Below are 13,989 nucleotides of genomic sequence, written 5' to 3' on the forward strand. Positions count from 1 at the left end.
AAAGAGTTCAGTGATTCACAATATAATATTGGAAACACTGAAGAATACACACACACACACACACACACACACACACACACTCCTGAACATTTTCTCTTTAGCATTACCAAAAGGTTTAAATAAAGCATGTCATATTTTCCCATATAGTATATTCTCTAAGAACAAAACTATAGACATGTTCATTTTCTTCTAGGAGAATATAACCTTTTTTCTCAATTTTTTTTGGAAGAAAATGTTCCACTTGTCCAGGAATTTAGTTTGGAAGTTGCCATGATTCTTTGGAGTAAATCAAGTTAAAGAAAAAAAGTTAAGCATTGTTTCAACTGTGGGAATAATAATATTGAAAATAATAATAGCTAACATTTATATACTACTTTCTTTGTGCCAGGCACTGTGCTTTTTTAATTATTAGCTCATTTGATCTCATAACAGCTTTGGGAGGTAGGTGCTATTAATATTTTCACTTACAAATAAGGAACCGAGGCTGAGAGAGGTTAAATTACTTTCTGAATACAGAAAGAAAAATAAATTGTAAGGAAATATAAATAAATCTATTAAGATGCAATGTCATTTGTCAAAGCAAACCCTATGATGCTAGGTTAAGACTCTAGTGGTAGCCTGAGTACAAGCCTTTAAGGAACTTTAGTTTATTTCCAAAAATTCATGCTATGGATTTCATCCCATGAGATTTTACAAGTCGTTCTTCCATATCAATCAACCAATACATATTTATTATACAACTACTATGTTCCAGGCTCCGTACTTAGCACATGTATCATTATATTCCACTCAATCGGCGTGAGGCTCATTTAAAACTAACATTTAAGCAGCAAGTTAAAAAAAAAGTTTTGTAACTTTGGAACTTCTGCTCACATTCATTATGCAATCCATTGATTGAAAACTTCCATTTTCTGTTTTCTCCTTTTGTACACTTTAATTTTTTGTTTTGTTTGTTGACTATTTCAATAAACTGTTATTTCGATCTGGCAAGTCCAGAAATTCAAATTCTAGCATTGAGATGATTAATCATTTCAAGATTTCATTGAACTTAATTCAACTAAGTTCCTACATGCCAATATGTTTCCTTCTCATTCTGTTTTTAAAATGGCAGCTTTGATAGCAGATGATCAACCAAGGTTTGGTTTTTTTACATATTTTTACATTTTACCTTTTTACATATTGCACATATAAGTGGAAATTGTAAACTCAACCTAAGAATTTAGAGTTTAAGGGGAGAAAAGGAGAATGGAATGTTTGTTAATGCAACCAGAGGATAACAGCAATAAAATTACTGGAGAACAAAATCCTTCAAACGTTTTATATATATATATATATATACACACACACACACACACACATACACACATACATACACATATACACATATATATACATATATATGTACATATGTACATGTGTGTGTATATATATAGTTAGCACCACATTGTGTACATAAATGGTGAGAGTGATAAAGATTATTCCAAATAACAGAGAATATAAAAATATATTTTAAAAACTATAGAAGCATGCAATATTAGAGCTTGATTAAATAATCTAGTCCAATTCTTAGGTATTACACTATATGACAATATTTCTAAGGTCTTTTCCACACACAAAATTGTACATCTATGATCACAAGCAACAACACCCACTTTATTTTGGGGGGGGTTACCTTCTTTGTGTGTGGCAAGATGTGATCAATAGGCAAAGTGATAAGTGGCAAAGGGACTTGAAGATAGTAGGATAAGTAGTAAAGAGGACAGTGTAGATTTTAGTTGATGAATAGCTATTTTCATTTGATTAATTAGGCAGCTAGGTGACATAGTAGATAAAATACTACTTCTGGAGTAAGAAAGACCTGAGTTCAGATTTGACCTCTGACACTTACTAGCTATGTGATACTGAGCAAATCACTTAACGGCTGTTTGCCTCAGTTTCCTCAACTATAAACTAGGGATAATAACAGTACCTACCTCCCAAGTTTCTTGTGATGATTAAATGAGATAATATTTGTGAAGTGCTTAGCACAATTCCTGGTACATAGTTGTCATTTAAATGATTATTCCTTTCCCCCTCATTAACTACAAGCATTACAGTAAATATGTTGATTTCCTTGAAAATATTATTCCCATGACTATAATTATTGGTAGTGCATAATTATTGCTATTGTTCACCATCAGAGGTTGGTGAACTAGAGTCTACTATTTGGTTTGTGGTTTTACATAAACTTCTGCAAAAGGGACAGTTTATGAGGTTTTTTTTGTTTTTAATTTTGTCTATGATGATTTTTCTTCTCACTATGTAATGACTATAACAGGCAAAAAGGGATCCTTTTCAAACAGGCTCCTGGAAAAATAATCACACTCATCAGCAGGCATTGGAAATAGAAACAAAATCCTGCCAACTAGCACTGAAGATCCTCAGTGATGAAAAGAGAAATTTGTGTTCAATATTTTGAAGGGTGATTTTCTCTGCCAGTAGTTGAAGGAAAGAATACATATATGCTCGTGCTTAGGTCTGTGAGTACAATCGATATGTATGCCCAACGTTTAGTAGAAGTCGAATGCCTAACATCTGCACTCTAATATCCAAAGTTTTCCATGTAAATCAAAGTACAAAAATCCTCTCTACCATTGAGAACAGAGTGGTTGAATTGTATGAGTGATTCAGAAAGAAGAACCCCCCAAACCTAATTTCTATTTACACCTGGAAATATAGCATAAGGAATAGCATACTGGATTTGGAATTAGAAAACCTAGGTTTAAATCTTTGCAGCTTATTATTTATTATCATCTGTGTGACCTTGGGTGAATTGCATAACCTGACTGAGCTTGAGTTTCCTCATCTGGAAAATGAGACAGTTGGAATGGATGACTGTTAAAGTCCCTTCCAGAGCTAAATCCATAAACTTACAGTCTTATATTTTCTAGGATTTCAGTTTACATTGAGGATTAAGAATTATTTGAGGCCTTTTAAAAAATCTATTATTGAGATATTTTGCATTTTTGTAGATTCTCTATTTCTTTGGAATTTTTCAGTTTTGCAGGCATATAATTATATACAATAGGTGGAGATTATTCTTTTCAATGGGCTTGTCATGATTTAATAATGTTTCTATTTAATTATTTTTATTTTTCTTTCCCTTTTAACCAGTTTAGCTAAAGCATTTTTAAAGCAAGCTCTAATAGTACTTTGTTAGTTTAAAAAATTTCTGTATTTTTGTTTTGTTTCTAATTGAATTCTCTTTTGATTTTCAAGGTTTCCTCTCTTTGTCTCTGTCTCTCTTCTTGTTTGAGACATATTTATTAGAGTTCTATTTTTCAAATTGCACATTCAGTTCATTGGCCTCTTAGTATTATAAATCTAAAGCTAGAAGTTCTGAATGCAGGGGATGTCCAGCCAACTTCCTCATATTACACTGAGAAAACTGATTTTAGGGGTGAGAAAACTGAGACTGTGAAAGGATAAGTAACTTGTCCAGAATGATACATTCATTAAATGTTGAACATTTGGGTTGGAACTCAGATCTTAGTTGGAGCTCTACTTTGTCCTGTAAATCCAACTGTATTTATCCTGCAACCAGCATATAATCCTTTGGGATTTTTTGTTTGTTTGTTTTGTTTTTTCATGGATAAATTCTCAGTTCTATAACAGATTGATTGTGCAGCTGTGGTAAGAGGAACTTCCTTATCAGGAAGTTGCTCCTATCAATGAAATCGGAGAACTAGGGCTTATACTTTCTAGATAGTTAAAGGAAACTGGAGAAAATAACTAATTCTCTCTCTTGTTCGTTATACAACCCAACTGTGTGCTTTCATATGAAAAGACATTTTTGGGGGCAGCTAGGTGGTACAGTTAATAGAGCACTGGCCCTGGAGTCAGGAGGACCTGAGCTCAAATTCGGCCTCAGACATTTAACATAAAACTAGCTGTGTGACCTTGGACAAGTCACTTAACCACAATTGCCCTACCTTCCCCCTCCAAAAAGAAAAAAAAAGGCATTTTGGAAACTAAAAGAGATCCTCCAACATGTTGGGTGGATTTATTGAGAGACATGAACATGAATCAGAAAGGATAAGAAGACATGGAAAATTTGTAATCTGAATCAATGGATTAATGGATAGTTCTATCAAAGCACAAAAGTATAAATAAATTAAGATTATTTTTAATTTTGTTAGCTTTCTCCCTTTTAAAGTATCTTTGCAAATTCTTCTTACTGATAGAAAGATGCTATGTCAAATATGTGTTCTATTTAGTATAAACACTTTAATGTAGCCTGTCTAGCTACTTGCAAAATAAGGACCTTAAAAGTCCAGGGCTGGTAAGGGAGAATTAATGAATATTCCAAGCTAAATAAAAATCCTTTCATTTTTTTACTCCAGTAAGGCTAGTTCAATCTAGTGTTTAGGTTTCACTAGAGAGGAAATAAAGATATATAGATCTAAATTATGCCTAATCATAGAGTTCCTTTTGCCAAGTGAAAAAAAATAAAAAACAGGCCAGTCTGAGGAAAAAATGTAGAAAAATTGATTGTTTCACATCCTGTAGGCCAATCAATAGATTGCACTTTTCACTTTCCATTCTATATAGTTTCAGTATGGTGTTGACTCAGCTCCAATTCTAAGCAACCAGATGGCTATTCATTTAGAATAAATTCATTTTAAATGAACCCCACATTCACCAACTCTTACATTCATCACTGCCTTTTTTTCATGATGTTTTAATATCATAAAGCCTATGAAATATTATACACATCCATAGGACTGGATCAGTCATTTTGATAGAGTCCCAGCACATTTTAAACATTACCCTGAACAGTTGCTTGCAATAGAAAATGAAATCGAGGGAGAGCTGGCAAATGGTATTAGTCAGATCTTCTTTGGTATTCTCATTGAGTAAGAAGTTTTCCTCTACCAGATGCCAGTAAGGTTCAAATTAAGATCTAGAGACAGAGGTAGGGAACCTGTGGCCTCTCAGCCACATGTGGCCCTCTCAGTCTTCAAACGCAGCCCTTTGATTGAATCTAAACTTCATAGAACAAACTCCCTAGACTCTCATTTCTATGTTTGTAGAAATAAAGTTTGAATATCATAAACAGTGAATTATCACTTTCATTGGATTGCCCAAGGGAATTTTTCAGATCTGAACCATAGTTTATCTTAATTAAACCCTGGACTTGTTAAGTTCTCAACTGTACCATTATTGAAATTCATGGTCAATATCATGTCACATGTGGAGAAAAATCTCCTACATTCAAGGCACGATGATAATATTGGTGTGGTTATTTATTCTACTTTTGTCTCTTATAAATGAGATTGAAGAAAATCTGACCATAAACATTCTTGAGTCATCAATGTATGAGAGAGCTAAAAACATACATACTTTTATATTTTCTTTATTTAAAATTTTTATTGCATGTTTTTAATGATCACTTTCTTCTTTGACCCTAAATTTAAGGGAAGCAGTCTGGCTTTATAGGTGAGGAAGAAGGTGAAAAAGATAAAGAGTGAGAAAAGAAATATTTTAGGATTGTGACCTGGTAACTTTGGGGTTGGCACTGGACTCTTGTTGGAGATGTATAGAATTTTAGCTGGAATTTCTTTTTGTTTTTTGTCTGATCAATTCTAAAGTTCTCAAGGCAGTGTATTATAGAAGATAGAGTCCTTAACTTGGAATGATAAAAGCCTAAGTTCAAATTCTGTGTGTAAAACCTACTAACCGTGTGACCAAAAGTAAGTTATGTAACTGCTATGAATCTCAGACAACTCTATAAGACTTATCTACTATTATAAACTGGTTTCTATTTGTATTAACAAAGGAGGGTCTCATAATGATGAATTTTTGAATCTTTAACATATTAGACATTAAAGTTCTTTTGTATAGTTGAACTAAACTATTCCTAGTCACCCTTTTGAAAGCATGTATGAAGGTGTGTTTACTAATAATATTTATTCCTTTCTACAAAGGATATGTCTTGATGCATGGCTCTATAGTAATGGTTAAAATAATAACAATAATACCATATTATCATTATGGCTGATTAGTGATAAGTATAGATAGTTCTTACCATTTATAGATGTATTTGCAGCCCAAGATGAATTTAGGACCTATGAAATTAGTGTAGTTTATGGTTACTCCCACCTTGCTTGTTGTGCTTTGAACTTGTGGTTGCTCGTAGAAGTGGAATTTAGAAAATATGTGGGGTCTTCAAAATAAATGTTGTAACTTTAAATTTTCTATTAATCCTATTAGAATGAAATGTAAAATCATTAATCAGGTTTTTAAATTTTTGTTCAACTTTTCTGCATAACTTGTTAATTCAATTAGGAATTGAAAACTTACTGTGCTATTTTCTGGGATCCCAGTGGATACGATCCAGATTTCTCTGGTTATAATATATTTTATATGGTTCAGGTTGCAAACTAAATAACCTCAAATTTTATTTTTTAAGTATCAAATGACAGTCTAAGAGAGCTGGTGCATTTTTTTCTTTTGCAGGAAAATAGTTGTCCCTGATTTAATGCTCTTAGGGTAACAGAATGAATTCTCTTTAACCTACAGACATTTTGGGAAAGGGCTTCTAAAAATGATTCCTTGAGAACACTTTAATTGTCATGCAAAGAAATTTTGATGAATTTGCTGAATAGAAAAGCTGGTGTTTTCCTGTGACCACAAGGTGGCGGAATGGTGACCCAGAATATTCAGCTTCCTAACAGACCTAAACTCAGAAAACTTCACATTGTTACAATTATTATTTGCAATATGGCAAGTAGGTTTAGTGTAATGTTCAGAATAGAAGAGTTTGATCTTTTTTATCCCTTTTGCCTTCAAAATAATCATAACAATCATGTCCCATCCCAATAAATCTATGAAGGAATAGTTAGGAACCTAGTTTCCCCTTTGTTTGGAGAGGCAGAAGAAAACATTTTAGAGGTTATCACACATGGAAAAATTCACTTTGGTAGGGGTGAGGGTAGGAGTGTATTTGCATTTATCTCGTTTGACGGATGTAGTTTTGTCTCCAAATGCAAATGTACTGCTTCATGGTTCTGTGATACAAATTGAAATAATAACACTAAAACTAATTTCCCTGTGATTTCCTGTGAACATAGTATTCTTTCTTAATATTCAGTCTAAGTTATTTGTAAAGTTTCTGAAATAACTGTAATAAAGTTGCTTTCAGAAAGTTTTTTGGTGTTTCTTAATAACCACATGGGCAATAGTCAGTTTCAAATCACCTTACTTTCCCTACCCCCTCAAACCTCCCACACTACTGAGAAAATTGTTTGACTCTTCAGGCCATCTTCTCGTTAATGATCAAGAACTGCGATGAAGCTGAAAAACTAGAAGAAATATAGATGCTTTGTTGAGGGACAATCACAAATGTTAGTTAGTAAAGTAGAAAAGCAACCATATGTTTTCTTTTTGCCCACATGACTGTTGAACCTTTACTTTTCCTTCCTCTTCAATAAAGTCTATAGCTTATTGTTTTAAGAAAAGTTAATAGAGTAGGTGATAGTTATGGTTTACCTCCTACAAGTAATTTGTTTTGTCACTATCAATCTTCTACTTAAGCATTCCATTTTTAATTCTGTACTTTGCATTTTACCTGTTCCAACTGGAATAATGTAGAAGTCAGTTCTTAATAGATTTCAGCAGGTACATCTATTAGAGTTTAATATCTTTAAGTATCACTATTTCATCTTCCTCTTCTAAAACAAAAATTATATGCTACATGGGATATACTGATAGGGAAAAATTCTGAAAAGGAAAAAAAATCATTGCTGGTAAGTAAAAAATAAATAAACAAAAGTGTACTGGAACCATCCTTAAAAATGACCAACCTACACTCTTGTTTTTACAAATGATGAAGCCAAAGTGCAGAAAAGTGAAGTGACTTACTTGGGGATGCTCAACACATAAATTACAGAATTAGGATTAGAAATTATGTGTGGGGCAGAGGGGGTTTGGAAGAATAACTGTTACAATTGTTAACAGCAGACATTAGAGCCTGACTAATTTTATCTAGGGGCAATTAGGTAGTATATTCGATAGAGGTCTGGAGTAGCTTGCATAGAAACAATCTTTGTGCATTCAAATCTGGCCTCAGACACCTACTAGCTGTAAACCTGGACAAGTAACTTAACCCTGTTTGCCTCAGTTTCCTCATTTGTAAAGTGACAAGGAAATGGCAAACCAGTAACTTTGCCAAGAAAACCCCAAATGGAGTCACAGAGAGTCAGACATGACAGAAAGGACTCAACAATAACAAATCTTATTTTGACGGTTCATCATTTCATGGAAGTGACAAAGACTTACTAGTTGAATACAATTTCTGTCAGGTTCTGCTGAACCACAAAGACTTCAGTTTTCTGATTCATAAAAACACATGTTTCTGTTATCTATCTAGCTAAGTTTAAAGGTGCTCCTCAGAGAACATTAGACACCCACTCAGGAATTGGGAGTTTGTAATCAGAGTCAGTGTAGAGTGTGCTCATGCTAATAGATCAACACTATTGAAGAAATAATAACAATGATAATAATGATGATTATGATGATGAAAATAATAATAAATCAACATTACACTGTGTGTATGTGCTAGGCACTGTACTAAGAACTTTACAATTAATACCTCATTCAATCCTCACAACAATGCTTATTTTACATATGAAGAAACTGACATAAACAAAGATTAAATGACTTGTCCAGGGTCACACAACTAGTAAGTGTCTTGAGACTGGATTTAATCTCAGGTCTTCCTGATTCCAGGGTGGCACTTTAACCATCGTGCAACCTACTGGCCTGGGAGAAAACAATCACATAAAAGCAATTACACACACACGCACCTGAATTTTTTTGAAATAGAAAGAACAAAGTATGGTCCCAAAGAAGAGAAAAAGAAAGTTACCCTCACCTCTTTGCAGAAAGGGACATTCACAATAGTGGTAAATTACACTATTTTTTCTGTTCTACTATGTCATGGAAATGAGTATACCATTTTATAAATGAGGGCAATAGATTTTAGAGAGATTACATGACTTACCTGGGTTTATACAGCTTAGAATCAAAGGCATAGATGTCATTAACACAACACAGTGTTGCTCTTTTTTGTTTATTTTTTAATTTGTTTTATTTTGAACTTAAGAAATAAGGAAATAAAACAAGAATTTCCATGACAGAATACAAAAAAAGAGGATTGTACCTGAAACTGCACATCTATTACAATGCCTTGCTATTCCTTTTAAGTACATATTAAAATTAATGTGTAACTTTTTTCCTCCCCCCAAAGGCCCTACAGATTGCTGCCATTAGACATAAATATGTGTGTATATATGTATATGCATGTATGTATATATGTATATATATGTAAAATCGTTCTATGCATACTTCTATTTCTCAGTTTTTTGTTTGAATGCAGATAGTGTCTTTCTTCATAGGTCCTTAATAGTTAATTTGAATATTTATAATAGTCAAAATGCCTCTTAATACAACTTCTGTAAGTTGTATTGAATCACCTTTCAATGAGTAGCTTACACATTAGAGAAATTCAGTTCAAGGCCTGAACTCTTTTCCCAGAGTTAACTAATGTTTTCTGAACCCAGTACAAATTTAAGGGCAAGAAACACTTTTTTTCTTCTGCTAAAGTCTCACTTTTATGCCTCATTTTGCTGTATAATGGTGAACCTGAGTTCTCAAAAGCTATCTCTGTGATATCCAATACTAGTGAGGCCCTATCAGACTAGGTTCATAAAGAAATGGTTGTGTGATATATGATGAATCTGTTTAGAGAGACTGAAATCTAGAACAATACAGGGAATACCTACACTAATGAAACCATATAATTTTTCCAAATTGCAAAAAAAAAGTTAAAATAATTCCCTTTTATGGTAAAGTGACATGTAATTGAAAGTCAGATTGACATCCAGCAGTACCATTCAATCTGGGAACAGAGGAAATATTAAAATGGAAGAAAGATGGCATGGTCACAACTGAGAGCCACTAAGTAGAGCATCAGACCAAAGCAACAGCCCAAATGGAGTTGTTGGAAAATATGAAACAAAGCCATATCATTACTTTTTGAATGAGGTGAAAGGATGAAGGAAAGAGCCAAAGAGCCAAATCAAGAGAATTTCAAGCTTGAAAGTTTAAGAAGACAAAGGAAAGTGTTTAGAGTTTGCCATGCATTAAATAATGCTTTGCCGATATTTCTTTCTAATAATTGGCTAAGGTTTAACAACCATGGGCCCCTCTTGCTTAAGTAGGTAGCTCCGTTCAGAAATGGAGATCTGTTCACCAAGTTCCATTCTATAAGTGTCAACAGAATAGGTTTTAAACAAACATCACTCAGAGGTAATCTTTTAAAAGATTGTGCTTTATTTTTCAAAAGGTATTCTTTTGACATATTTTCCTTAGACCAATGTCAAAATCTGTGTGAATTAAGTAATACAAATTCACTGAAAATGATGGGAGATGGATTAGAAGTGGATTGCTTGCTGAAGGAAATAAACCTAGAATGGGGGGGGGTGTATTTTTAAATGGTCTTAGAGAAGCTGCATATAGAAAAATAAGAATAGATTTTTAAGTGCTTACCTAATGGAAGACATACCTCATTGTTTGTTCTATACCCTGCAATCTACTTACCTTCCAAAAGGATGGATATATCCACTTATCGATAACTTGTCTGAGATTTCCTCTCTCAATGAGATGTCATGGAGATTTGATAGACTGGTGTGTTTGCACATAAGTGTCCATTCATGTGCTACCCAGAGGTCCTAACATTGCAAAGATTTTGGGCTTTGAAGGGGATTTTCTTCCAAGAGCAACTCAAAGCAAAGAAGTTGAGAAGAAGGGGAAGGACTGCAAGTGAAATCATTCTCCATACTTTTCCTGCTGAACCAGGCAAGAAATGTGGGAGAACACATCCAGCCAAAATAGGAAGTATCATTGGTGTGAACTAACAAAATCTAATCTACAACTTCTTTCTCTTCTTGCTTACCCAGACCAAGGTATGGTGGAAATCATAATTCCTTTTACCTCTTTGACCTGCTACCAAATGATGGAAGAGACTGGTAAAGGGAGGGAGAGAAAAGGAGTCAACCAAGACACAATGTCATTTGCAGCTGACTATATATTATTTTAGTGCCTATTTGCATCTTCTGTACAATTTTTAATTTCTAATAAATTGCATAGCCATTAAATTGATTTTTCCCATGTTATGATTATGGCTGTTCGTAACAAAGAGTAAGTTAATTTAGTGAAGTCAATTTAGGGTGTTTTTTTTTTAAAGGATGGGGGATGCATGGTTATGTTTTGGAGGCAGCAAGGAAGGAGAAAGTCAACAGATTGAAGACAAGATGGAGTAGAGATAATAATGAAAGTAATTTGCTGGAGAAGCTAGAAGGAGATAAGATCAATTACACATTTAAAGGTGTTTACCTTGGCAGGGAGAAATGCCCCTTCTTTACCTGAGGGCAGAGTGAAAGAAGAGATAGTGGGGAGGGGCAGATGTTTGCATGATATGTTATGAGGAGGAGGGGGAAATGAGAGGCCTCAGTGAATAGTGTAAGTTTTGGGGGGAGATATGAAAAGTGTATGTTTCTCTAGTGTCTCTAGTGTAAGTTGTATGTGCTTCTCAAATCTCTTGTGTGACAAACTGGAAATACACACATTCTTGAGAAGGTACCAGCTCCTCTGCATGTTGGCTTCTTCTCAATGTCTTTCTCTCCCTCCACATGCCTCTTCTTGAATAAAGCCTGGAACTATGTGTTCTCTCTCAAATCCAAAAGGCAGAAAAGAAGAAGCAGCAGAAATCTCCTCTATGGTCTTGCCAACTCTACTTCTTATGAATCCTGGAGAGTCCCAAATTATGTCCTGCAACAATTAGGAGATCTTTATGTAAAAGCACTTTGCAAAGGGGCATTTCTACAATGTTTGAAGTCTGGATGAAATTTGAACTTCTATAGGTGAAACAGGAGGTGAGGTCCTCTGATGAGAATGCATGGGGTGAGACAGAATGCAACAGGAGATTTGAGGAGAGATGAGAAAGTTTAGAACAGCCACCAGAGAGAGTAGGAATGAATCAGGGAGAATTAGAATGTTTGCCTTTCTGAAGTCAGTACCCATTTGAGATTGGAGAATATGAATTCCAAGTGAGGACCCAGTTACCACAGTTTTGTGATTTCTTCCAGTTCCATTCAGCAGCATGTGAATGAGAATGGAGGAAAAGGAATAATCCAAATATGCATTTGGGAAATTATAATTAAAAAAAAGAGGAGCAAGGGATTCAAGAGTGGAGTAAATTTGGTTCACTAAAGAAGTCAAAATAGAGAAGGGAGTAGAGCCAAGTGTGGCCTGGTACTATAGCATGGAAAATTACCTAGGGAAAGTGGGAATGAAGGTCATAATCTGGAGGGAAAAAACAGACTTAAGGGTCATGAGACAGGGAAAAATAGAATGATAAAATATTTTGATCACATACAGGACTATTTCAGAGTCAATAACATGGAAGTGGAACATCTACGAGTGAAAGAAAAACCAAAATAACCATCTCTGTGCATAGCTGAGGTGAAATTGAGGAATAGGACATGGAGACTGAATAGATTAATGGACTATAACATCAGCACTTTTGTAGTATTGTCAATATGTACATTAAAGTCACCCAGTTTGAAAGCATGAGAGCAGAAGGTGAAGAGGGAAAAGATACCAGGCTACACATTAACTTTGAATATAGAAAATGACTTAATAAAGAAATAATTTGAGAAAGACTTCATAAAGAGATAAGCCTGTGAACAATGGATTTTTTTTTTTAATTTTGGGTGGGTAATGAGGAAGAGTTGGTGTAATTGTCCCTGAGTGGCAATAGAAGTATTCTCAATCTCTTCATCTCTGCCTCTGTCTATCCATCTCTGTCTGTCTCTATGTCTGTCTGTCTGTCTGTCTCTCTCTCTCTCGTAGTAGTAGTAGTATAATAGTGCAGAAGCATAGTCATATGTGGATAGAGGGCTGGATCTGGAATCAAGAAGACCTAAGTTCAAATGTGGACTCAGAGAGTAAGTAGTTGAGTGACGGTGGTCCAATCACTTAATCTGCTTTCCTCGGTTTCCTCAACTGAGAAATGGAGATAATAATAGTAACTACTTCCTAGGGTTGTTGTGAAAATTAAATGAAATGATATTTGCAAAATACTCAGCACAGTTTCTGATACATAATAGGTTCTTAATAAATACTTGTTTCCTTCCTTCTTTCTCCAAAATGATGCCCTTAAAAAGGTATTTATAAAGCTAAATTATGTAAATTAAGTTACATTTTTATAATACATTATTTTGGAGGAGATTGATCTATATGTGGGATTAATGAAGACAAGCACTGATGATTATTAAGGTCCCTGTTATCTTTTGGCCTAAAATAAAAAATTTTGTTATTTTGAGAATTGAATTAATTTTTTGGTAGAGAATACACTAAATGGGGACTTGAGCCAAATTTTCATTACTCTAATTACTCAGAATTATGCTTTCTGGACTCAGACTAGATTGACGGGATCCCTAATATAATGACATTATATAACAGTGCCTAGTGTTCTTATCACTGTCCTTGGTTCAAGGCCTGCCTCTGTTACGTATTGGCTATGGGATGATTGGATAAGTCACTTAATATTGCAGTGGTCATTACAGATCAGTCTCCGTGGATAGAGAGTGTTTTCACATTGGGAATTTGCTTCAGTGATGGAATCATTGTCCTGATTATAAGAAAAAAGGAAGGAAGGAAAAAAAGAAAGGAAGGAAAGGAAGAATGGAAGAAAAGGAAGGAAAGAAAGGAAAGGGAAAGGAGAATAGAGGGAAGGAAAGAAGATCAGAGGAGAAGAGAGGAGAGGAGAGGAGAGAGGAGAGGAGAGGAGAGGAGAGGAGAGGAGAGAAGAGGAGAGGAGAGGAGGAAAGAAAAGAATGAATCTGGTGTTGCAGAGCAAATAAAGATAAAAAATTTTCTTCATCT

The sequence above is a fragment of the Petaurus breviceps genome, unplaced genomic scaffold, assembly GCF_028583685.1.
Source record: "Petaurus breviceps papuanus isolate PSGF00001 unplaced genomic scaffold, PetGlider_PUasm1.0 90925, whole genome shotgun sequence".
Lineage (NCBI taxonomy): Eukaryota > Metazoa > Chordata > Mammalia > Diprotodontia > Petauridae > Petaurus > Petaurus breviceps.